Source organism: Pongo abelii, chromosome 12, assembly GCF_028885655.2.
Source record: "Pongo abelii isolate AG06213 chromosome 12, NHGRI_mPonAbe1-v2.0_pri, whole genome shotgun sequence".
Classification (NCBI taxonomy): Eukaryota; Metazoa; Chordata; class Mammalia; order Primates; family Hominidae; genus Pongo; species Pongo abelii.
In genome coordinates, this window is record NC_071997.2 from 17,241,256 (window position 1) to 17,266,666 (window position 25,411).

The following is a 25,411-nucleotide window of genomic DNA, read 5'->3' on the forward strand; positions in this document are numbered from 1 at the left end:
GCAGAAGAAGGGAATAAAGAGCATTCAATTAGGAAAAGAGGAAGTCACACTGTCCCTGTTTGTGATGACACGACTGTATATCCAGAAAACCCCATCATCTCAGCCCACAACCTCCTTAAGCTGATAAGCAACTTCAGCAAAGTCTCAGGATAAAAAATCGATGTGCAAAAATCACAAGCATTCTTATACACCAATAATAGACGGAGAGCCAAATCATGAGTGAACTCCCATTCACAATTGCTTCAAAGAGAATAAAATACCTAGGAATCCAACTTACAGGAGATGGGAAGGACCTCTTCAAGGAGAACTAAAAACCACTGCTCAATGAAATAAAATAGTATCCAAACAAATGGAAGAACATTCCATGCTCATGGGTAGGAAGAATAAATATTGTGAAAATTGCCATACTGCCCAAGGTAATTTGTAGATTCAATGCCATCCCCATCAAGCTAACAATGACTTTCTTCACAGAATTGAAAAAAACTACTTTAAAGTTCATATGTAACCAAAAATGAGCCCACATCACCAAGTCAATCCTAAGCCAAAAGAACAAAGCTACAGGCATCACGCTACCTGACTTCAAACTATACTACAAGGCTACAGCCACCAAAACAGCATGGTACTGGCACCAAAACAGAGATATAGACCAATGGAACAGAATATAGCCCTCAGAAATTGTGCCACAGTTCTACAACTATCTGATCTTTGATAAACCTGAGAAAAACAAGCAATGGGGAAAGGATTCCCTATTTAATAAATGGTGCTGGGAAAACTAGCTAGACATATTTAGAAAGCTGAAACTGGATCACATCTTTACACCTTATGCAAAAATTAATTCAAGATGGATTAAAGACTTACATGTTATACCTAAAACCATAATAACACTAGAAGAAAACCTAGCCAATACCATTCAGGACATAGGCATGGGCAAGGAACTCATGTATAAAACACCAAAAGCAATGGCAACAGAGGCCAAAATTGGCAAATGGGATCTAATTAAACCAAAGAGCTTCTGCACAGCAAAAGAAACCACCATCAGAGTGAACAGGCAACCTACAGAATGGGAGAAAATTTTTGCAATCTACTCATCTGACAAAGGGTTAATATCCACAATCTACAATGAACCCAAACAAGTTTACAAGAAAAAAGCGAACAACCCCATCAAAAAGTGGGCAAAGGATATGAACAGACACTTCTCAAAAGAAGACATTTATGCAGCCAAAAAACAGATAAAAAAATGGTCATCATCACTGGCCATCAGAGAAATGCAAATCAAAACCACAATGAGATACCATCTCACACCAGTTAAAATGGCAATCATTAAAAAGTCAGGAAACCACAGGTGCTGGAGAGGGTGTGGAGAAATAGGAACACTTTTACACTGTTGGTAGGACAGTAAACTAGTTCAACTATTGTGGAAGTCGGTGTGGCATTTCCACAGGGATCTAGAACTAGAAATACCATTTGACCCAGCCATCCCATTACTGGGTATATACTCAAAGGATTGTAAATCATGCTGCTATAAAGACAGATGCACACATATGTTTATTGTGGCACTATTCACAATAGCAAAGACTTGGAACCAACCCAAATGTCCAACAATGATAGACTGGATTAAGAAAATGTGGCACATATACCCCATGGAGTACTATGCAGCCATGAAAAATGATGAGTTCATGTCCTTTGTAGGGACATGGATGAAGCTGGAAACCATCATTCTCAGCAAACTATCTCAAGGACAAAAAACCAAACACCACATGTTCTCTCTCATAGATGGGAATTGAACAATGAGAACACATAGACACAGGAAGGGGAACATCACACACCAGGGACTGTTGTGGGGTGGGGGCAGGGGGGAGGGATAGCATTAGGAGATATACCTAATGCTAAATGACGAGTTAATGGGTGCAGCACAACAACATGGCACATGTATACATATGTAACAAACTTGCACATTGTGCACATGTACCCTAAAAGTTAAAGTATAATAATATTAAAAAATAATGTTTAGTCTTTTGCCTATTTTTTAGTTGGGTATTATAATTATTATTGTTTAGCTTCTGATTTGTATGAGTTTCTGCTATATTTTGAATACTATCCTTTTATCATATATGATTTGCAAATATTTTATCCCATCTTAAATGTTTTCTTATTTTTTGCTGTCCACAATAGTTTAATACACCACAACTTTATGTCTGGTATTATTGCTGTACTTTTGATGTTATATTTAAAAAAAATTGCAAAGGCCAGTATCATGGAGGCTTTTCCTACGCTTTTTAAAATATTTTCTTTTAAGAATTTATGTATTAAATTTGTCTTAAGTCAATTTTTGTGTCTGGCGTAAGAAATATTACCAAGTTTTATTATTGTGCTTGTGAGTATCCAGTTTTCCCAGCACGAAGTATTGAAAAGGCTACACTTTTTGTATTGTGTATTCATAGTGCCCTTGTCAAAGATTAACTTTAGATGCATAGTTTTACTTCTGGGCTCTGTATTCTGTTCCATTGGTTTTTGTGTGGGTTCCTATAAACGTACCATTCTGTTATGTTTACTGTAGTCTTGAAATGTAGTTTTAAATAATAAAGTATAATGTCCCCAGATTTCGTTTTATTCCTCATGATTGCTTTTGCCTTTCAATATTTCTTATAGTTTTATATACATTGCAGAATTTATTTTCTATTACTGTAAATAGTGGCACAGGAATTTTGATAGGAAGTTGAATTAATATACAGATTGCTTTGGATAATATGGCTTTTAGACAATATTCTTCTAATCCATAAACATATAATATGTTTACATTTATTTGTATTTTTTTAAATTTTTTAAAATTTTATTTTTTATTGTAAAGATCTTTCACCACACTGGTTAAATTTATTGCTAAGAAATCTATTAGTTTGTTGCTATTGTAAATGAGATTTTTTTTTCTTTTTTATTGGTTTGTTGCTAGCATATAGAAACAAAACTGATATTTGTATGTTAATTGTATATTCTGCTTCTTTACTGAGTGCATTTATTAGATGCACTATTTATATATAGATGAATTAAATGCACTATTTAAATGTATTATTTATGTTTTTATATATAATATGTCATCTACAAACAGTGACGTTATTTCTTCTTTTCAATTTGGATCTTTTAGCTTCTCTTGCTTAATTTTTTGACGTAGGACTTAATTATTCTATGTAGGACTTCCAGTTCTATGTTAAAATAGAACCGTTAGAATGGGCATAATATAGACTTGCATTGGTGTTTGTGCATTTGAAGGAGCAAACAACTCTTTTCTTTTTTTTTTTTTTTTGTTGTTGTTGTTTTGTTTTTGAGATGGAGTCTCGCTTTGTCACCCAGGCTGGAGTGCTGTGGCACGATCTTGGCTCACTGCAACCTTCACCTCCTGGGTTCAAGCAATTCTCTGCCTCAGCATCCCGAGTAGCTGGGATTACAGGCGCCAACAACCATGCCCGGCTAATTTTTGTATTTTTATTAGGGACAGTGTTTCACTATATTGTCCAGGCTGGTCTTGAACGCCTGACCTCGGCCTCCCAAAATGATGGGATTACAGGTTTGGGCCACCGTGCCCAGCCATCTCTTTTCATTTTTATAAACTGGTTTTAGTAGGTAAAGATCTTCACCTTTTGGGTCTCAAGACTGATGAGATCTTTACTGGGTTTGCAGTAAAAAGGCTTGTAGCTGCATCACAAGGTCGCTGCCGAATCTGGAGTGAGTTTTACCTTTAGTGGGCTTGTTGCCAGGAGCACGTGTGGTTGTGAGTTCTGTCATGTTTTTCGGCAGGCTGGATTGTCTTCATGGCTTTGTTCTGTGGAGCAAGCACTAGGGCAGGTTCTGCTATATGCTGGGCCTAATAGCAGATGTGTGGGCGAGTGTGGCTTCCACTGAGTACCTAGCAGGGTGTCCCCATTTTATCTACAAACAGTGACTTTTGAACTGTTTTGTGTGAGTCACGAGTATGTTGTCCCCAGCTTTTTTCTTATTAATCATGATTGGTTTGGCCATTCAGCCTACATTGTAGGCTTACATTTTCTATTACTATAAAATTTGGGACAGGGATTTTGATAGGGATTTGAGTTAACTTACAGATTGCTTTGGATAATATGACCCCTTATTAACCAAAGGGCCTGCCTTCTCAAAATGACCCTTTTCGATCTTGGGTTTTAGCGAGGTTTCATAAGGCCCTGTATCCCAAAGCTCACTATATTGCCCAGGCTGTTCTTGAACTCCTGGCCTGGCAGTCCTCCTGCCTCAGGCTCTTAAATGGAGGAGATTACTGTTATGAGCCACTGTGCCTGGATCTCTCATAAAGTTATTTTTGTTGACGGATGGCTGACTAGTTTTTATTGCTGCAGGTCAATACAAACGTAGGGACCCCCTATTCCACCACTTTGATAATGTCACTGTCTCCATACATTTCTTCCTTATTTTGTTCTCTTGTATGTTTGTGTGTTATTTTAGGTTCAAATATTAAGACCATTAGGCTAGGATTTATACATTGTGTGAAAAGTAAATTAGATAGCCAGCAGGAAACCTATATATATTATAATGTTCTCCTATAAGATTAAGTTTAGTGCAGGCAAAAAGGGCTCATTAAAATTTTCATCCACTTTTTTCAACCTCTGTCCAAACTATAATTTGTGCCCCAATTTTTATTTTATCAATTACTTTTAACCATATTTCATAAAATTTATCTTTTTTCTTTATTTAGAAATGTAAGGCTATTATTTGCTTTTAAAGGCTGTAATACAGCTTTTTTATTTTGTGAAATAATAGCACCAATATTACAAATATTTATAGTGTAGATACTTATTCACTTAAATCTTCCCATTAGAGAATTTCATTAATTATTGTAGTGTATTTCTGTAAAATTGTACTGCCACACACTACAAGGCAATGATTCAAAATGCCTGGTTTTCACAGATGCACAGTCACAGTTGAACATAGTAGTTATTTAGAAAAATTATTTTCTAGTGTTATATCAATGTTCCAAACAAGATTTTAAGGGTAAATATTTCTCCCATTCTGGTTTTGCAATTCCATGTTAATTGTATTTTTATTTTAGGGTAGGTTCCTTGACATTGGTTTATAGTATTTTTTGTTTTACCTAAGTATTATTTTGGATGACAATCGGCAGCAACTTTTAATGTACAGTTTATGTCAATGTGCAGTTTAATTACAATATGAATCAGCCATAAATTTATTCACAATTCAAGTTTAACAAACTTAATGAAAACTAAGCAAACTAACATTACATGATAAAGCCCCAATCAGCTATCTTATACTTAAGCAAATACACCAAAAAATAGTTTGTAGCTTTATTGCTGCTTTTGTTCAAACTATGGTTTATATTCCCTATGACCAAAGAAATTTCTGATATTTTCCTACCACGCTAAAGAAACAGACAAAAAGACAGCGATTATACTTTCAAGAAGCAGTTTGTTTAGAGCCCCAGATATTCCATCTGTAGACCACTATGCTCATATTTCTTTGTTGTAATAAGGCTGTAGCCCAAAACCTTACATTTTTGTGGAAATTAAAGCTTTTCATTTCCATACTAAAGACAGGACAGTCCCATGATCTAAATCCAAGGGTGATGGCTTAGAGTGAGGACCATTTCTTGTTGACATGGAGATGGTTGAGTTGGTCTACAATAAATCTATGGGAGAGGCAGGTTGTGGTAAGTTGGAAGTGTTGGCTTCCTTCATGGTCTCAAAGTTCTCTGTCAAGTTCACCTCAGCACTGCTGTACTCCTGTTCTGCTCTCAGGTTTGGAATGCTTGGCCAGTAGTGGTTCTCCACTGCCAGTGCTTTCCTGATCCACTGCCTGCCAGAAATGCAATTGTAGCAGGGGAGACTGGTAAGGGGACAGAAGCCAGAGATGGTAACAGGCTGCTGCCTGGTGGGGGAAGAGAGCAGTGGGCTCTCAATCCTAGCTCAAATGCCAAGTGCCATTCTCATCCCAGCACCCAGTGGTGTCCCCCATAATGTGCACTGCTGGACCTGAGGTAAATGGAGAGCCCAGCTAAGGCATAAAATTGAAAAGTGGCTTTCCAGAGTCCCAAGTGTGCTAGACATCTCAACAGCCATGGAAAGAGTGTTTGTCCTTGTGGCCACTGATAGACAATGATGGGAGCCTGCCCACATTTCAGGGCCTTCTGGAGTCTTCACTTGAGAGTTCATCTCTGGTAACAGAGGACACTTCTGGTGTCCAGAGATTCTCAGTGACTGGCGGATGTAAAACCAATTGATGGCATCTGCTGGTTTTCTGGGAGCACTGCTTGGCCATCCTTATCTGTGGGCCCCAGCCAAGGCACTGCAGAATGCTTGGTCTCTGGCTAGCATTCTGGACTGTGAGACAGCGTGGCTGCAGCCAGCACTGGATGGAGAGAGTACAGTGTGGTGAAGTGGGGTAGTGCACATTCTGCCACATGGCCTAGAGTTTCTCGTGACTCTGGGCTGCCAAGGTGTGGTGAACAGAAAGGAATCAGGGAGTGGAGACCATTTCTAGGCCACAGCTCAGGGATGGAGAACACAGGCTGAGCCTGGTGATTGTCCCGTGTTGAGTAGATGAAGCTGGAGTCCGGGGAGACCAAAGAAGCTCAGATAAACTCTGCAGGGCAGAGTATTCAGGTCATGAAAAGGACAAAGTCACAAAACAAAAACTCTCCAGTCTTCAGTTAAATACTGATCAGCACATGTATGTGTGTAAACTACAAGTCTGGGGGAAAAAATACCTGAAGGAAACAGAAAGAACAATGCTTGAACCTCCCACAGAACCAGGCATATTTGGTGTTCCCACCAGCAACAGTGGACAAATCTTATACTTTCCAGACGATTGGATGGAACACTCAGAAAAGAATTGCCTCAGCAGTGCGGAAGATTAGATCTAGGCCGAGGCTGCTAAGGTCCTAATTAACAAGACCTCAAAGAAAACCCTCAAAGAACAAAAATCTTTCCAGATAATTTAACTGCATCCTAGAACATAGCTCAATAATATTATAGGAACCCAACAATATCCAACACACAATAAGATATATTTCATGTTGTCTGCCATCCAGCTGAAAATTACCAGGCATGTGAAGAAAAAGGAAATGTCTCAATAATGAGAAGAAAACTTGATCAATAGATGCAGAAATGGCAAATAAGATGGAATTAGTAAGCAATGATATTAAAACAGTTATTGTAATGATAACATTCCACAAGAAGAAAGTAAAGGGAAGCTAGAACATGGAAGTAGAGACATGGAAGACCCAGCTTGAAATTTTAGAGATGAAAAATACAATGTCTGAGATGAAAAATATACTAAATGGCACTTAAAATAGAGTAGATATTATACAAAAGAGGATTAGTCAACCTGAAGATGTAGCAGTAGAAACTATCAAAAATGGAACATGGAGAAAATAATGGAAAAAATTGAACAGAAAATCAGCACCAACAGGACTAATATATGTTTAATTGGAGTTCCTGAAGAAGGTGGGGAGGAGTAGAAGAAAAAATATTTCAAAAAACTGTGGCTGAAAAAATTTAAATTTGAGAAAAACTGTAATCCCAGAGATCTAAGAACCAAGGAACCCTTAGCACAAGAGACATAAGGATGAAACACTGAAGCACATCATAATCCAATTGCCCCAAACCAGTGACAAAGAGAAAAATCTGAAAAGTTACCAAAGGGAAAAGGACAGTATACAGAGAGGAACAAAGATGAAAATGGGCTTAGCGTGGTGGCTCACACCTGTAATCCCAGCATTTTGGGAGGCTGAGGCAGGATGATCACTTGAGCCCAGGAGTTCAAGACCAGCATGGGCAACATGGCAAAACCCCGTCTCTACTAAAAACACAAAAATTAGCAGGGCATGGTGACACGCATCTGTAACCCCAGCTACTCAGGAGGCTGAGGCAGGGAGAATCGCTTGACCCCGGGAGGCGGAGGTTGCAGTGAGCTGAGATGGTGCCATTGCACTCCAGCCTGGGCAACAGAGTGAGACTCTGTCTCAAAAAAAAAAGATGGCAGACATCTGGTTAGAAACAACGCAAGGCCAGATGTAATGGCACATGTCTGTTATCCCAGCACTTTGGGAGGCTAAGGCAGGATGATCACTTGAGCCCAGGAGTTCTAGACCAGCCTGGACAATATGGCAAAACCTGGCCTCTACATAAAATACGAAAATTAGCTGGGTGTGGTGGCGCATGCCTGTAGTCCCAGCTACTTGGGAGGCTGGGGTGAGAGGATTTCTTGAACCAAAGAAGTAAAGGTTTCAGTGAGCTGAAATCATGCCACTGCACTGCAGCCTGGGTGACAGAGCAAGACCCTGTCTCAAAAAAAAAAAAAAAAAAAACAGAAACAATGCATACCAGAGGATAGTAAGAGTGACTTCTATAAAATACTTAAGGATGAAACGATTGTCAGTCTAGAATTCTACATCCAGCAAAAATATCTTTCAAAGATGATAGTGCAATAAAGACTTTCAGACATTGAAAACTTGAGGAATACATTACCAGCAAGTCCTCACTACAAGGAATATTAAAGGAAATCCTTCAGGCAGAGGGAAAGTGAAACCAGATGGAAGTCCAGATGTAAACAAAAGAATCTAGAGCACCAGAGATGGCAAATGTGTGAGCAAAAATACAACATTAAAAAGCATTTTTAAAAGATAATTGACAGTCTAAGGCAAAAAATGATAACAAATTAATGTGAGTTTACAGCACTTATAGAAGTAAAATGCATGAAAACAACAACACAAAACCCAAAAGGAGGGAAATGAATGGACACTGTTTTAAGGTTCTTATCCTCTATGTGAAGTCGTATAATGTTGATGGCAGCCAATGCTAAGTTAAATACATATACTGTATTAGTCTGTTCTTGTACTGTTATAAAGAAATATCTGACACTTCTCAAAATAAGACATTTATGCAGCCAAAAAACACATGAAAAAATGCTCATCATCACTGGCCATCAGAGAAATGTGAATCAAAACCACAATATCATCACTGGCCATCAGAGAAATGCAAATCAAAACCACAATGAGATACCATCTCACACCAGTTAGAATGGAGACCATTAAAATGTCAGGAAACAACAGGTGCTGGAGAGGATGCAGAGAAATAGGAACACTTTTACACTGTTGGTGGGACTGTAAACTAGCTCAACCATTGTGGAAGTCAGTGTGGCGATTCTTCTAGAAATACCATTTGACCCAGCCATCCCATTACTGGGTATATACCCAAATTATTATAAATCATGCTGCTATAAAGACACATGCACACATATGTTTATGCGGCACTATTCACAATAGCAAAGACTTGGAGTCAACACAACTGTCCAACAATGATAGACTGGATTAAGAAAATGTGGCACATATACACCATGGAATAGTACGCAGCCATAAAAATTGATGAGTTCATGTCCTTTATAGAGACATGGATGAAGCTGGAAACAATCATTCTCAGCAAACTACCGCAAGGACAGAAAACGAAACTCCTCCTGTTCTCACTCATAGGTGGGAATTGAACAATGAGAACACATGGACACAGGAAGGGGGACATCACACACCAGGGACAGTTGTGGATTGGGGGGAGGGGGTAGTGATAGTATTAGGAAACATACCTAATGCTAAATGACGAGTTAATGGGTGCAGCACACCAACATGACACATGTATTAATATGTAACAAACTTGCACATTGTGCACATGTACACTAAAACTTAAAGTACAATAATAATAATTTAAACATAATAATAAATAAATTAAAAAAAAGAAATGTCTGAGACTGCGGCTGGGCATGGTGGCTTACGCCTGTAATCCCAGCACTTTGGGAGGCTGAGGCGGGTGGATTATGAGTTCAAGCAATTGAGACCATCCTGTCCAATATGGTGAAACCTGTCTCTACTAAAAATACAAAAAAAAATTAGGTGGGCTTGGTGGCATATGCCTGTAGTCCCAGCTAAGCTACTTGGGAGGATGAGGCAGCAGAATCACTTGAACCAGGGAGGCGGAAGTTGCAGTGAGCTGAGACCGCACCACTGCACTGCAGCCTGGGAGACAGAGTGAGACTAGGTCTCAAAAAAAAAAAAATGTCTGAGACTGGGGAATTTATGATGAAAAGAGGTTTAATTGGCTCACAGTTCTGCAGGCTGCACAGGAAACGAGATTCTGTCATCTGCTCGGCTTCTGGGGAGGCCTCAGGGAGCTTACAATCATGACAGAAGGCAAAGGGGAAGCAGGCGCATCTTATGTGACTGGAGCAAGAGGAAGAGAGAGAGGGGGAGTTGCCACACACTATTAAACAACCAGATCTTGTGAGAACTCACTCGCTATGTGGTACCAAGCGAGGATGATGTTAAACCATGAGAAACTGGCTCCATGATCCAATCACATCCCTCCAGGCCCCACGTTTGGCATTGGGAATTACATTTCCACATGAGATTTGGGTAGGGACACAGATCCAAACCATATGATATACCATAAACCATAAAGCAATGATTAAAACTGAAAACCAAATGAAGCAAAAATAGTTAGACGTAAAAGGCCAAAAAACAAGATTAAATGAAATAAAAATACTCAACAAATTCAAAAGAAGTCAGAGAAAGAAGAAAAGGAGAAGAAACTACAGATGGGACAAATAGAAAGCAAACAGGAATATGACCAATTAAAACCAAACTCTCCGGCATTCCACCAGTTGTGTGTGATTATTTAGCAACTCTCTGCCTCTGACAATACCTGTCACACAGGTTTGTCATCAGAGATTGTCACATGTGATATGGAAAGCCTGCTGTTTGCAGACCTGCAATAATTATACATTAGCTTGTATTGTTCGTAGCAGAGACCCAGGTCTCTGTGTTGGTTATGCTGAGAGCTCCCTTCTCATTGCTTTGTTTTCCTCCTCATTTTATCCCTTTCTGTACTTCCACGCCCCACACCATCTGGTTGGAGAAGATTCTCAGCCTCTCGGTCTGCAAATGTTCAAAGTCCGTGTATCAAATAGCCAACAAATGTATTTCAGTACGTTTATCTGCTACCGAGGGATCCAGGAGAAATGCTTTCCTTTCTGCAAGAAGTCCGTGGCTGCTGATGCCAACAATGTGTTCTGTCTGTCCTCTTCTCTTTTCTGATCTGCATATTCTCAACTGCCCTGCACTTCTGGGAAGACTTTACACAGGGACAACTATGAGTTTTTGTAAGAAGATGAGAAGTCACCACTTTGGTAACCATCCATTAGACGTTCCAATATTGCTGCAGACATGGACTCTAGCATGTTCTCTTCTTCTCTGACACCCACCCCTTCCCCCATTGGCCACAGCAACTTGGGTTTGCTATTCAGCTATTGCAGGGCCTACCTCTGGGGAACTGTGACTTGCTTTATACCCTATCCAATAACACAGTGTGTCCTTATACACAGCAGGTGTTCAATATACATCTGTTGAAGGGATTTCATCACAGTTAAATCTGTGGAGAGTTCAGCAGATAAGTGAGTTGCTCAAGATGGTCAGAGGCTGTCTTATTCCATTTGGGCTACCGTAACAAAATACCTTAGCCTAGGGGGCTTATAAGCAGCAGAAATTTATGTCTCATAGGTCTGGATGCTGGCAAGTGGAAGGTCAAGGTAGTGTCTGTTGAGGGCCTGTTCCTTATAGAAGGCACCTCCTAGCTGTGTCCTCACATGGTGGAAGGGGAGAACAAGCTCCCTTGGCTCCCTTTTACAAGGCCACTTATCCCATTCATGGGGTCTTTGCTTTCATGATGAAATCACTTCCTAAAGTCTTTGCCTCCTCCTAATTCAAACCTAACCTATCAGGGGTTAGGTTTCAACACACGGATTTTAGGGGCACAAAACATTGACTATAGCAGAGACATAGCTGTACCTGGGTCTGGGACTTTCTGGGTCCAGCTCCATTATGACAACCACACTGCCCATGGTCTCCCACATGATGTAATTCTGTTCTGTGACATTGTGCCCACGAGGCAGGGATGCAGTAGAGGCCTCTGCAGACATGGCTTGTTCTTGGGATGTCCGCATGGCTTTGTGATGCAGACCTGGAAGAATCCACCAGCTGCCCACTCTCATGCCTGACTCAGGTTCGTGGGTCCCTCCAGGCCCATGTCAGCCCCTCAATGTTTTCCTTGCCTCACCTCCCTGGATTCCCTTCTGAACTCAGGGAACATGGAGGGAGCCGGGAGTCTCTGTTTTTAGTTCATGCTCTTGTCTCCTATTTGCGAACAATGCCCAGGCAAGGGAATCTCTTTCCTACTGTTTTCTAGGAACATCAGGGACTTCCTCCAAACTCTTCACCTACTCCCTCCACTAATCCCTTCTCCCTCAGGGACACAGGGCAAAAGCCCACTTCCTGTGTGAAGATCCTGCCACAGTGTGGCTCTTTGGTTTTCTGCGGGTATCCAGAAAAAAGCTAAAGGTGAATGCACTCCGGAATCCAGAAGCACTGGCGATTTTCTCACCTTAGCTCAGAGAGCATCCCCACAGACACCCCTCGCCCCACCCCGGGCCCCCTGAATCCATACCATAAAATGTATCTCAGTTTGTTCAACTAGGGAGCCCGTTGAGTATTTAATCCCTATTTAAAGATGATGTTTATTTTATTTTTGAGTTTAAATTAGTCAGCCTCAGGATACAGAATTAGATAAGGCCGGGATTTAGCTCCCCTGGAATGATTCATTTCACATCAAGCCTTCTTAACTCTTTGGCTGCAGAGGGGAAGTGCCTGTGTCTTTCTCTGCAGAGTTGCCTGGGGCTGGCCAGGTGAATAGACATGCTCCCTCTACCCCGTCCTGCCAGCCAGGGCATGGTTTATGCTTATGATGCATGGAGTTAGAATACTAGCCTTTTCAACACAACAGTCTTAAATCCTCACACAGGGAAATAGAGATAATATACAAGCACGAAAAAAAAGAAAAAGAAGCAGTCTTGAATTCTGCTACCTAAAGATAACCATTGTTACCATGCAGGCAAGCTTCCTTTCATGCTGTGTCAAGTGTTTAAAAAATATGTCTCAACATTACAAACACACAGGACTATGTAGGGGATAATGACATCAAACTTTCATGTACCTCCCAGTTAAAATTCAAACGTGGTAGCTTTTGGATGCATTTGCTCGGAGTTTAAGGGAAGAAAACTACGGATTCAGCCATAATGTTCACGCTGACACTCGAGTTATATATCCCTTTTCTAGTCCAGCTACCGTCTCCCTCCCCACTATTCTGAAGTCAATATGTGTCTTCCCATCCATGTTTAATACCTAGTGTGCCTGTCCATGAGGAATGGATAGTTCTCTTTGGTCTGTTTTTGCAATTTTATACAAATATCAGTCTGTACATACTCTCCTGAAAGTTGCTTTTTCCTTCAACAATATCTTCCAAATGAATCTAGAATCCTGCATTTCTGGTGAGCAGAGGATGCGCAACGCCCCCTTCAACCCCCACCCCAAGGTGATGCTGATGTTCTGGTCCAAGGCCTGCACATAGCCTGGTGAGGCTTGGGGTTTTGGGACAGGTCTGTTGTCAGCCCTTCCTTCCTAGGAAGCACAGCCAGATGACCTTGGGGCTGGAGACCTCACTATGCCCCTCGCCAGCAGTGCCCACATCCGTCTTCACTCATCTTCATCGATATTTGTTATCTCACTTTCTGATATTGTTCCTAGATTTTGCTGTGCAGCTGAATGCATGCCTTGTGTTTCCCAGCCCTTCGGGTCTCCTCCTCTGTGAATAGCTCCTGGCCCATATGTCTGTTGGGTCTTTGGTTTCTCCTTGCTGACTTGTGGTTTTTTTTTTTTTTTTTTTTTTTTTTTTTTTTTTTTTTAGATGGAGTTTTGCACTTGATGCCTACGTAGGAGTGCAATGGCATGATCGCGGCTCACCACAACTTCTGCCTCCCGGGTTCAAGCGATTCTCCTGCCTCAGCCTCCTGAGTAGATGGGATTACATCAGCCTCCTGAGTAGATGGGATTACAGGTAAGTGCCACGACGTCCGGCTAATTTTGTATTTTTAGTAGAGACAGGATTTCTCCATGTTAGTCAGACTGCTCTCGAACTGCTGACCTCAGGTGATCCACCCATCTCAGCTTCCCAAAGTGCTGGGATTACAGGCATGAGCCACCACGTCTGGCCAATTTTGATTTTAATGATCTGGATATCAATGCTTTTTTGGCCAAATACCTTACAAATATGTTTTCCCTATTGGTGCACTGTATTAGTCCATTTTCACACTGCCAATAAAGACATACCCCAGACTGGAAAGAAAAAGAGGTTTAATTGGACTTGCAGTTCCACATGACTGAAGAGGCCTCAGAATAATAGAGGGTGGTGAAAGGCACTTCTTACATGGCAGTGGCCAGAGAAAAATGAGGACGATGCAAAAGTGGAACCCCCTGATAAAACCGTCAGATCTCGTGAGACTTATTCACTACCAGGAGAACAGTATGGGCGAACCGACCCCATGATTTCAATTATCTCCCACCAGGTCCCTCCCATGACACAGGAGAATTATGGGAGGACAATTCTAGATGAGATTTGGGTGGGGACACACAGTCAAACCATATCATGCACTGTCTTTGTCTTTTAACTTTATTCATTGCCTTTTTTGTCAGATCAAATCTTCTACATTTAATATGATTGAATTTATCAGTAAATTCTTTTATGGTGTCTGTGTTTTGTGTCATATTAAAAAAAGTTTTTCTTTGCTTAGTGTCATAAAATCTGTCCTCTGTTTTCTTCTAAAAATTGGAAATCTGTTTCTCACATTCTGTTTTATTTCCTTTGTTCTTTGATTCGTAGGGATGTGAGGTAGAAATCTCTATCAGTTAACTCTTGCTTGGTAACAAGTAACCCCACACCTCAGAGGCCTACGACCATAGGCCACCATTCCTCACTCATGAGCATGGGTTGCTTGGGAGGTTTCAGCTCGACCTGTGGTGGCTGAGCTGGATCTGCTCCAAGTGTCTCTGATCCTCCTGGGTTTGGGGCCAGCCAGGGTGCCTTCTTCTCATGGCAATGGCAGGAGTGCAAAGAACAAAGGAAAATGTGAAGGTCTCTTATCTCACCACCCAGGCTGAGAATGGGCAGACTACCACTTTACCACATCCACTGGCCAAAGTGAGTCACGTGGCCAAACCAGAAGTCAAGGGCAGGAAGTTTAAGTGTGAATCCCATCTCCACATGCTATGATTTCCTGGGCTTTCAACTTCTTAAGGCTGAATTGTTTTATTATCACCTCCCCAGACTGCAGAAAACACATTTTCTCCAGGACTCGTTGAACCATAGGGCAGAATGATTGTAGTTCACAAAGACTAGATGGAAGGTGCCATTTGGCCACTGAGGCCACTTCCTTCCCCTTGTCCCCATCTAGGGCCTCTGTTCTGCTCCATTTTCCCTGTCATTCTGCCCAGGCCTTCCAGGCATCAGCCTCTTAATAGTTCCTGGCCTCGTTTCCTCTCTTCACTTCTATTATGTGAGGGTTTCCATCCTTATTTGGTGTAGGAGGACTGGACAGAGTCAACTCAGCCTGTCACATCCCCACTCTCAGCACCTGGGTACCCCTGAGTGCTCAGCATGAGTGGGGTCCCCCAGTGTCTCCCTCCATGGCACGTTCTGAAGGCATAGGAGCTGGACTGACATTCGGGACACCTAAACCTTTGTTCCACTTCTGCCAGGACAACTTCCTTCGTCCAGGCAAATCATGGCAGCTCTCTATGCCTCATTTTTTTATTCCTCACACAATGGAATAACATAACCCTCAGTACTTACCTAAGGGAGGAGAAATGATTCCCCTGCCTTCTCCCCACTTCTGCATTTGCCAGAGCATCAGATTTTTATGTCTGGCCAAGAATATAGGGAAGGAAGAGCAGGTAAGCTTTGGGCCCAAAGAGGGCGTTTAGGGGTTTCACTTAAGGAAAGAAAGCCAGGGGGCAGAGAGGGGTGGTGGAGCATGATCTTGGGCCAATGGTGAGGAACTAATGAAGTGCAATGTGCATGGGTTAAGTTGTGTAGCAGCCTGGGTCCCATCAAGAGATAGAAACCACATAGTGGGTCTAACGAGGAAGTGTAGTATAAAGGATTGCAACTATGATAAAAGAGTCACTGTAAGACATAAAGCAATTCTGCTGGTGCCCTAGTGCAGAGGTAGGTACCCAAGGAAGTACAGATTTGAAAGATGTTCGGATGTCATAAAATGTGGTTCAGCCACCACATAAGAGACGTTTGTGGATTTGGGCAGGCTGGAGCTCGTCAGCAGCTTTTGCACAAGCACTAGGCCACCCACTGGAGTGCAAGTGAGGGAGCCGGTTGTGAGCCACTGGAATGCAGGGGAGGGAGCTGGCCATGAGCCGCTGGTGTGCAGGGGAGGGAGCAGGCCTTGAGCAGTTGCGGCAGGTGAGGGAGCTGGCCATCAGCCACTGGAGTGCAGGTGAGGGAGCTGGACGTAAGCCGTTGGTGCAGGGATGCATGGCGGGAGTCTGGCTGCCTTTGTAGGGCAGGAAGTCTCCAGAATGCTTGAGTCCCGCAGGGTCTGGCAGAAGGAATGGCAGCTCTGTGCGGACCCTCTAGAATACAGGTCACTGTGTGCAGGTTGTACAAGGGGTACAAGAGGGGTTCTGGGAAACTTTTCAGGAACTTTCAGACCACATGGGCCCTGCTACGTTTTGGTTTCCATGTCAAGATGTTGCAACCCAAGGCTACAAGGTGGCTGAGGGACCAGGCCTAGGTCTGTGGTTGGGGCTTGAACATAATCCAGGCCCAGGCAGAGAGCTCCTGCCCCCTGCAGTCTCTCCATCCTCTACCTAGATGCCTGCAGAATGTTCACTTCCAGAGGGTATATTGAACAGTATTTCCCAGTTTATCACAGTGCACGTATCGGAAGGTGCACTAGGAGCTGGGAGGCAACAGACTGAAAACTGACACTGGAGACGCTGGCTCATAGCAACGAAGAGAAGCTCAAAAGGAGTGGGAAAGAACTAACAGTAATTTTACATCAACGATCTGCATCTTTGTTTCGATGGTTTGTGGCAACCAAAATGACAAATTTTCTACCCTCCTAGTTCAGACATAGCCTGAGACTTTTTTTTTTTTTTTTTTTTTAGATGAAGTCTCACTCTGTCACTCAGGCTGGGGTGCAGTGGCCTGGTCTCGGCTCATTGCAATCTCCGCCTCCCGGGTTCAAGTGATTCCTCTGCCTCAGCTTCCAGAGTAGCTGGGGCTACCAGGCACTCGCCACCACGACTAGAAAATTTTCGTATTATTAATAGAGATAGGGTTTCTCCATGTTGGTCAGACTGGTCTTGAACTCCTGACCTCAGGTGATCTGCCCACCTCTGCCACCCAAAATGCTGAGATTACAGATGTGAGCCACTATGCCTGGCTGCCTGAGACATTTTGGGCAACAGCTGTGACAGAAGAAATGTGTATCCCTTCCGGGCAGGGGATTTAAAAAGTGGCTCATGGCTGATTGTGTTTTCTTTGTTCTGTTTCTGGAACTGTGGGAGCATCTTCTGGGATAAGGGTCTATCTTTTTGAGTCTCTGAATGACTACGACCACCAGAGGCCTCTTGTTGACCCGTGATGGATGTGAAATCAATTGAGAAGTCAAGGCTGGGTGCGGTGGCTCACGCCTGTAATCCCAGCACTTAGGGAGACTGAGGCAGGTAGATCATGAGGTCACGTAATCAAGACCATCCTGACTAATACGGTGAAATTCAGTCTCTACTAAAAATACAAAAATTAGCCGGGCGTGGTGGCAGGCGCCTGTAGTCCCAGCTACTCAGGAGGCTGAGGCAGGAGAATCTCTTGAACTCAGGAGGCGGAGGTTGCAGTGAGCTGAGATTGCACCACTGCAATCCAGCCTGGGCCACAGAGCGAGACTCCATCCACCGCACCCCATGCCCTGAAAAAAAAAGAAAAGAAAAGAAAAGAAGTCAACTTTGCTGTTGAAGCCACTGAGGTTTGGGGACATTTTTGTCACACTGCATCACCTGTCCTGACCAATGCATGACTCTTCTCATCCTTGGCACAGCCCCTGAGAGAAGGGGCTTTATCCTCATTTCACAAATGAAGATTCAAGTCTCAGAGAGGTTAGCAGCATGAGCAAGGTCACACAGTGAGGGGTGGAGCTTGGATTTGAATCCAGGTCTGTCTAACCTCAAAGACTGAAGTGGGGATGAAAATAAGTTGCCGTTGTTGTTTGCCTGTCACCCAGGTGATGTAACTCTTGTCTAGGCTCTGTCTACGGGGGCTTTGTGACATATCTCTGCACTGATCACCCAGGTGATGAGACTCTTGTCTAGGTTCTCCTATCCTTGGATTGTAACATAGCAGGATCTCGGACTCATTTCCTTTTAGGGATCATAGAAGTGAACACATCAAAGCTGCCATGATAAAGTGGAAAAGTGGGCAATATTGCCAAGTGCAAAATATCTGGGCTATATTTTGGTCTGAGATCACCATTTGTGATTCCTGGAAGTTAGGGAATGTGGAGGCCAACTCCCGTAGGCATGTTGTATAAGACTCCAATTTCTAAGTCAATGATCTCAACCCTGTGGATCTGCACTCTCCATGTAATGGGACATCTTAACCCATTTTGTGCTGCTATAACAGAATACCAAAGACTAGGGAATCTATAAATAAAGGAAATTTATTTCTTAGAGTTCTGGAAGATAGGAAGTCCAAGGATTAGGGGTCTGCATCTGGTGAGGGCCTTCTTGCTGTGTTATCTCATGGCTGAAGGCAGCAGAGCAAGACTTTGAGAAAGAAAGAGAGCAAAAGGGGCTGAACTTTCTTTTAATACAAGCCCACTCCCAAGATAACTAACACACCCCCAAGATAACTAGCCTATTCCTGAGATAGTGACATTAATCCATGCATGGGGGCAGAATCTCATAAACCAATCACTCTTATTAGGCCTCACCTCTCAACACTGTCACATAGAGGATTAAGTTTCCAACACTTGAGCTCCGGGGGACACATGCAGACCATACATGGGGGATTGATGAGTATATAGGAGTGACCAGTGATGAATATTTTTGCTGAGAGTTGTGTTTGGGAGCTGAAACCATGCACCATCATGGCAGGGCACACATAAACCTTTGAATGCTCTGAGGAATGAATATTGAACATTGTAACTCATGGCAGAAGGTGGAATATTTAAAAGGCAGAACTGCCTGGGTAAACTAAAAGAGTGAACAAAGAGCATGTAGCCTGTGGCTGGCTCCTCTTCTCTTCCCATCCCTACCTTTCACCTTTCTCTCTTTCTTTCCCTCCCTTTCTCTCCTTTCCATCCTTCCCTCCTTCCTTCATTTCTTCCTTCCTTCCTCTACCTTATACTTTCTCTCCCTACCTGCTTCCTTGTTTCTTTCCTTCTTTCTTTTTCCCTCTTTCTCTCCCTCCTTCCTTCTTTCTCTCCCTACCTGCTTCCTTGTTTCTTTCCTTCTTTCTCTTTCCCTCTTTCTCTCCCTCCTTCCTTCTTTCTCCCTCTCATCTCCTTCTCTCTTTCTCTCTCTCTCCATCTTTCTCTCCCTCCATCCTTCCTTCTCTCATTCTTTCCTTTCTTCTCTCTTTCCTTCTTTGTCCCCTTCCTTCCTTCCTCCCTCCCTCCATCCTGCCTTCCTTTCTTCTCTCTTTCTATGACTGATGTCTTCTGAGCCCAAGCACCCTGTGGGGTACTAAGTGGTACCAAAATTGACTCAAGAATCAAGAAGAAATAGAAAACCTAAGAAATACTGTAACATGAATAACATAAAACCTCTAGTAAAATAAAATCTTTCACAAAGGAAGGACTAGGCCCAGATGGTTGTATGAGCAAATTTTAAAGACTTTCAAAGAATGGATCATTCTAGTTATGTCCCAAACAACTATAGCTAGGGATATTAATGCTTGATTTTTCAAAAGCTTCATTTCCTAAAATCTGTAGGTTCAAAGGTAGATTGGCATGTGTTGGAAATCTTCAAATGTTGTGCAGTTCCTTGGAGATTTAGCATTAAAAAAGAAAGGCCTTGCTTGCATTAACTTTGAATTTTGTAAGAGTTACCAGTTAATAGATATACTCTATGCATTTTTATACACTCTGATTTTATAGGAATGAAGGCATATCAGACAATTGGCTCTGCACCCAGGTTTTTTACTTTGTAACTTATTTTGGACATCATTTTTGAGCATCCTTTTAAAATTTATTTTTTAATTAGCTGCATAGTATTCTATCTTATGAATAACGATAATTTCAATAAACAGTAAGGTGATAATCATTAATGTGATTGATAAACATTAAGTTGATTTCTAGACTTTTTTTAATTAAAAAGATGGTATAATACTTCCACCTATTCATACATAATTCCAGGCATCATGAGTGTGTCTGTAGGGTAAATTTCTGAAAATGAAATTTCTGAATGGGAGAGTATTTTCATTTATAATTTTGGTATATATTGTTTAATCACAATTGATATAGTTTGTACAAATTTATAATCCCAGTAACAAGACGTCAGTAACACTTCAAACTCCACAACTTCACTGGCAGTGCTTGAAGTCATGATGCATATTGCCAGCCTCCCTTCAAGTAAAGTTCTATTAACTCTACAAAAATTTTATAAATGGCAGACGTTACATTTCCAGATAGCTTTGTGGTAACCAAAAAAGTATTGATTTATAAGTAATTTGTATATCACATTGAGACAAAATATATTTGTGATAAATATCATTATTTTTACGTATTTAAAACATCTCATTTATCAAGAAATCATAATTTAGATGGAGCCAAACTGGCTGATTAGAAGCAGCTGTGGCCTGTGGCTCTCACAGAGAGCAATGAAAACTGCGAGTGAATTCTGCACCTTCAATGGATGTATTCAGGTTCTTGCATTGGGACTGACTAGGCAGACAGCTCGACCCACAGAGAGTCAGGAAAAGCTAGTGGGTCAATGACCCACCCAGGTGTGGCACGGAGCTAGCCGAGTCCCCACTTGCAGACAAGGGAGGCCATGAGTGATTTTGAGACCCTGCCCGGGAAACCATGCTTCTCTGATGGATCTTTGCAACCTGCAAATCAGGAGGTACCTTCATGAGCTCAGCAACCACGGCCTCAAGTTTGAAGCACAGAGCTGTGTGGAGTCTCAGCAGAGTGCTTGATGGCTTACTGTGGTATGCATGGAAACACAGGAATTTTGCATACTCTGCCCTGAGAATTCCATCAAATCGGGAGATACATCTGTGCATTCCCTTAGAAAGGGAGCTGAATCCAGGGAGCCAAGTGACATCATTCTGAGGCCCCACTCCCACAGCACCTCACAAGACCCATTGGCTTGGAATTCCAGCTGGCCAGTGGCAGCAGGCTGGAGAAAGCTGGCGGTGGACCGAGTTCCCAGGGGGAGGGACAGCCACTCTATCTGTGGTTTGAGTTGGCTGCTCTAGCCTGCTGGCACCAGGGATCAGGAGTCTCCTATAACACAGTACAGCTGTTGTGACTGATCGTGGCCAGGCTGTTTCTTTAAGAGAGACTGAAATCCATCCTTCCTCACTGGACAGGGCCTCCCCATCAGAATTTTAGCAACTCCAGCCAGAGTTCTATGGACAGAACTCTGATTTCTCCCTGGGAAGAAGTCCCCAGGGAGAGAAGTAGCTACTGTCTCCCCAGTTCAGCCAACTGAAACTTTCCAGCCTGCCAGCTCTGAAGACTCCTGGGGGTCAAAACAACACAACTCTTCTGCCAAAGGGCAGCCAGACTGCTTCTTTAAGCAGTACCTGATCCTGTTCCTCCTGACTCGGTGAGACCTCCCAACAGGGGTCTCCAGACACCTCTTACAGGAGCGTTCCAGCTGGCATCAACTCTGTACCCCTTTGGACTTGTGTTCCCAGAGGAAGGATCAGGTTGCCAACTTTGCAGTTTTGCAGCCTTCACTGGTGATACCTCCAGGTGCAGGGGAGACTGATGTGACTAGGGTCTAGAGTGGACCCCCAAAAACCACAGCAGCCCTAGCCCTAGGGAAGAGTGGCCTGACTGTTAAAAACAAACAGAAAGCAACAACAACAACATCAACAAAAAGACCCCATGAACAACTACGTTCAAAGGTCAGCAATGTCAAAGTTAGATAAGCCCACAAAGATGAGAAAGTATCAACACAAAAACGCTAAAAACTCAAAAAGGCAGAATGCCTCTTCTCCTCTAAATGACAACAACGCCTCCCAAGCAAAGGCACAGAACTGACCCGAGGCTGAGATGGCTGAATTGACAAAAGTAGGCTTTAGTAGGTGGGTAATAACAAACTTCTCTGAGCCGAGGGAGCACGTTCTAACTTAATGCAAGAAGCTAAAAATCATAAAAGAACACAGTAGCTTATAAGCAGAATATTCAGTTTTGAGAGGAACATAACTGACATGATGGAGCTGAAAAACACAACATGAGAACTTCACAACACAACCACAACAATCACTCACAGAATAGGCCAAGTGGAGGAAAGAATCTGAGCTTCAAAACTCTCTGTCTGATATAAGACAGGAAGAGAAGAATAGAGAAAGAAGAATAAAAAGAAAGAACAACAAAACCTTCAAGAATTATGGGATTATGTAAAAAGACTGAACTTAAAACTGATAAGGGTACCTTGACCCACCACGATCAAGATGGCTTCATCCCTGGGATACAAGGTTGGTTCAACACCGGCAAATCTATAACTGTAATTCATCACATAAACAGAACTAAACACAAAAACAACACGATTATCTCAATAGATGCAGAAAAGGCCTTCAATAAAATCCAACATCGCTTCATGTTAAAAACTCTTAATAAACTAGGTATTGAAAGATCACACCTCAAAATAATATGAGCCGTATATGAAAAACCCACAACCAATATCATACTGAGTGAGAAAAAGCTGGAAGCATTCCCCTTGAAAACTGGCACAAGAAAAGGATGGCCTCTCTCACCGCTCCTATTCAACGTAGTACTGGAATTTCTGGCCAGGGCAATCAGGTAGAAAAAAGAAATAAAGATATTTAAATAGGAAGAGGTGAAGTCAAATTATCTTTGTTTGCAGAAGACATAATCCTGTATCTAGAAAACCCCATCATCTCAGCCCAAGAGCTTCTTAAGCTGATAAACCACATCAACAGAATCTCAGGATACAAAATCAGTGTGCAAAAATTGCTAGTATTCCTATACACAAACAACAGGCAAGTAGAGAGCCAAATCGTGAATGAACTTCATTCACAATTGCTACAAAGAGAACAAAATACATAGGAATACAGCTAACAAGAGAAGTGAAGAACCTCTTCAAAGAGGACTACAAACCACTGCTCAGAGAAATCACATAGGACACAAACAAATGGAGAAGCACTCCATGCTCATGGATAGGGAAGAATTCATTCCTGAAAATGTCCATACTGCCCAAAGTAATTTATAAAAGAATTCAATGTTATTCCCATTAAACTACCAATGACATTCTTCACAGAATTAGAAGAAAGTATTTTAAAATTCTCATGAACCAAAAAAGAGCCCAGATAGCCAAGGCAATTCTAAGCAAAAAGAACAAAGCTGGAGGCATCACGCTACCCAACTTCTAACTACACTATAATGCTACAGTAACCAAAACAGCATGGTACAGGTACAAAAACAACCAATGAAACATAATAGAGAACTCTAAAATAAGACCATACACATACAACCATCTGATCTTTGACAAACCTGACAAACACAAGCAATGGGGAAAAGATTCCTTATTTAATAAATCATGTTGGGAAAACTGCCTAGCCATATGCAGAAACTGAAACTGGACATCTTCCTTATACCTTATACAAAAAATAACTCAAGATGGAATAAAGACTTAAACATAAGACCTAAAACCATAAAAAACATTGAAGAAAACCTAGGCAATACCATTCAGGACATAGGCATGGGCAAAGACTTTGTGACTAAAACACCAAAAGCAATGGCAACAAAAGCCCAAATTGACAAATGGGATCAGACTAAACTAAAAGAGCTTTTGCACAGCAAAATAAACTATCATCAGAGTGAACAGACAACCTACAGATTGAGAGAAAATTTTTGCAATCTCTCTGTCTGACAGAGGGCTAATATCCATAATCTACAAAGAACTTAAACAAATTTACAAGAAAAAAACAGCCCCATCAAAAAGTGGGCAAAGGAAACGAGCAGACACTTCTCAAAAGAAGACATTTATGTGGCCAGCAAACATGAAGAAAATCTCATCATCACTGGTCATTAGATGAATGCAAATCAAAACCACAATGAGATACGATCACATGCCAGTTAGAATGGCGATTATTAAAAAATCAGGAAACAGCAGATGCTGATGAGGCTGTGAAGAAATAGGCATGCTTTTACACTGTTGGTAGGAGTGTAAATTAGTTCAGTCATTGTGGAAGACAGTATGAAAATTCCTCAAAGATATAGAACCAGAAATACCATTTGACCCAGAAATCCCATTATAGGGTATATACCCAAAGCATTATAAATTATTATACTATAAAGACATATGCACTGTATGTTTATTTCAGCACTGCATGTTTACTTCAGCACTGTTCACAATAGCAAAGACTTGGAACCAACACAAATGCCCATTAATGATAAACTGGTTAAAGAGAATGTGGCACATATACACCATGGAATACTATGCATTTATTCCTTTCCAGGGACATGGATGAAGCTGGAAATCATCATTCTCAGCAAACTAACACAAGAAAAGAAAACCAGGCCAGGAGCAGTGACTCATGCCTGTAGTCTCAGAACTTTGGGAGGCTGAGGTGGGGAGTTTGAGATCAGCCTGACCAACATGGAGAAACCCCGTCTCTACTAAAAATACAAACAATTAGCCAGGAATGTTGGCACATACTTGTAATCATAGCTACTTGGGAGGCTGAGGCAGGCGAATAGCTTGAACCCAGGAGGCAGAAGTTGTGTTGAGCCAAGAACACGCCATTACACTCCAACCTGGACAACAAGAGTGAAATTTTGTCTCAAAAAAAAAGAGAGAGAAAGAAAAAGAAAAAAGAAAAGAAAACCAAACACTGCATGTTCCTACTCATAAGTGGGAGTTGAACAATGAGGACACATGGACACAGGGAGGGGAACATCACACACTGGGGCCTGTCATGGGGTGGGACGCTAGGGGAAGAATAGCGTTAGGAGAAATACCTATGTAGATGACGGGTTGATGGGTGCAGCAAACCACCATCGTACGTGTATAACTATGTAACAAACCTGCATGCTCTGCCCATTTATCACAGAACTTAAAGTACAACAAAGAAAACTTTACATACATGCATAAAGTCTAGAACAGCTAATACATTATAATGAAAAGTCAACTATAATCTCAGCTCAAAGAGAACACCATGAAATTATGAAGAGCTCTCCACAAATCTCTAAATTTATGTCCTCATAAGATTACATTTCTATTTCTTCTTGAATA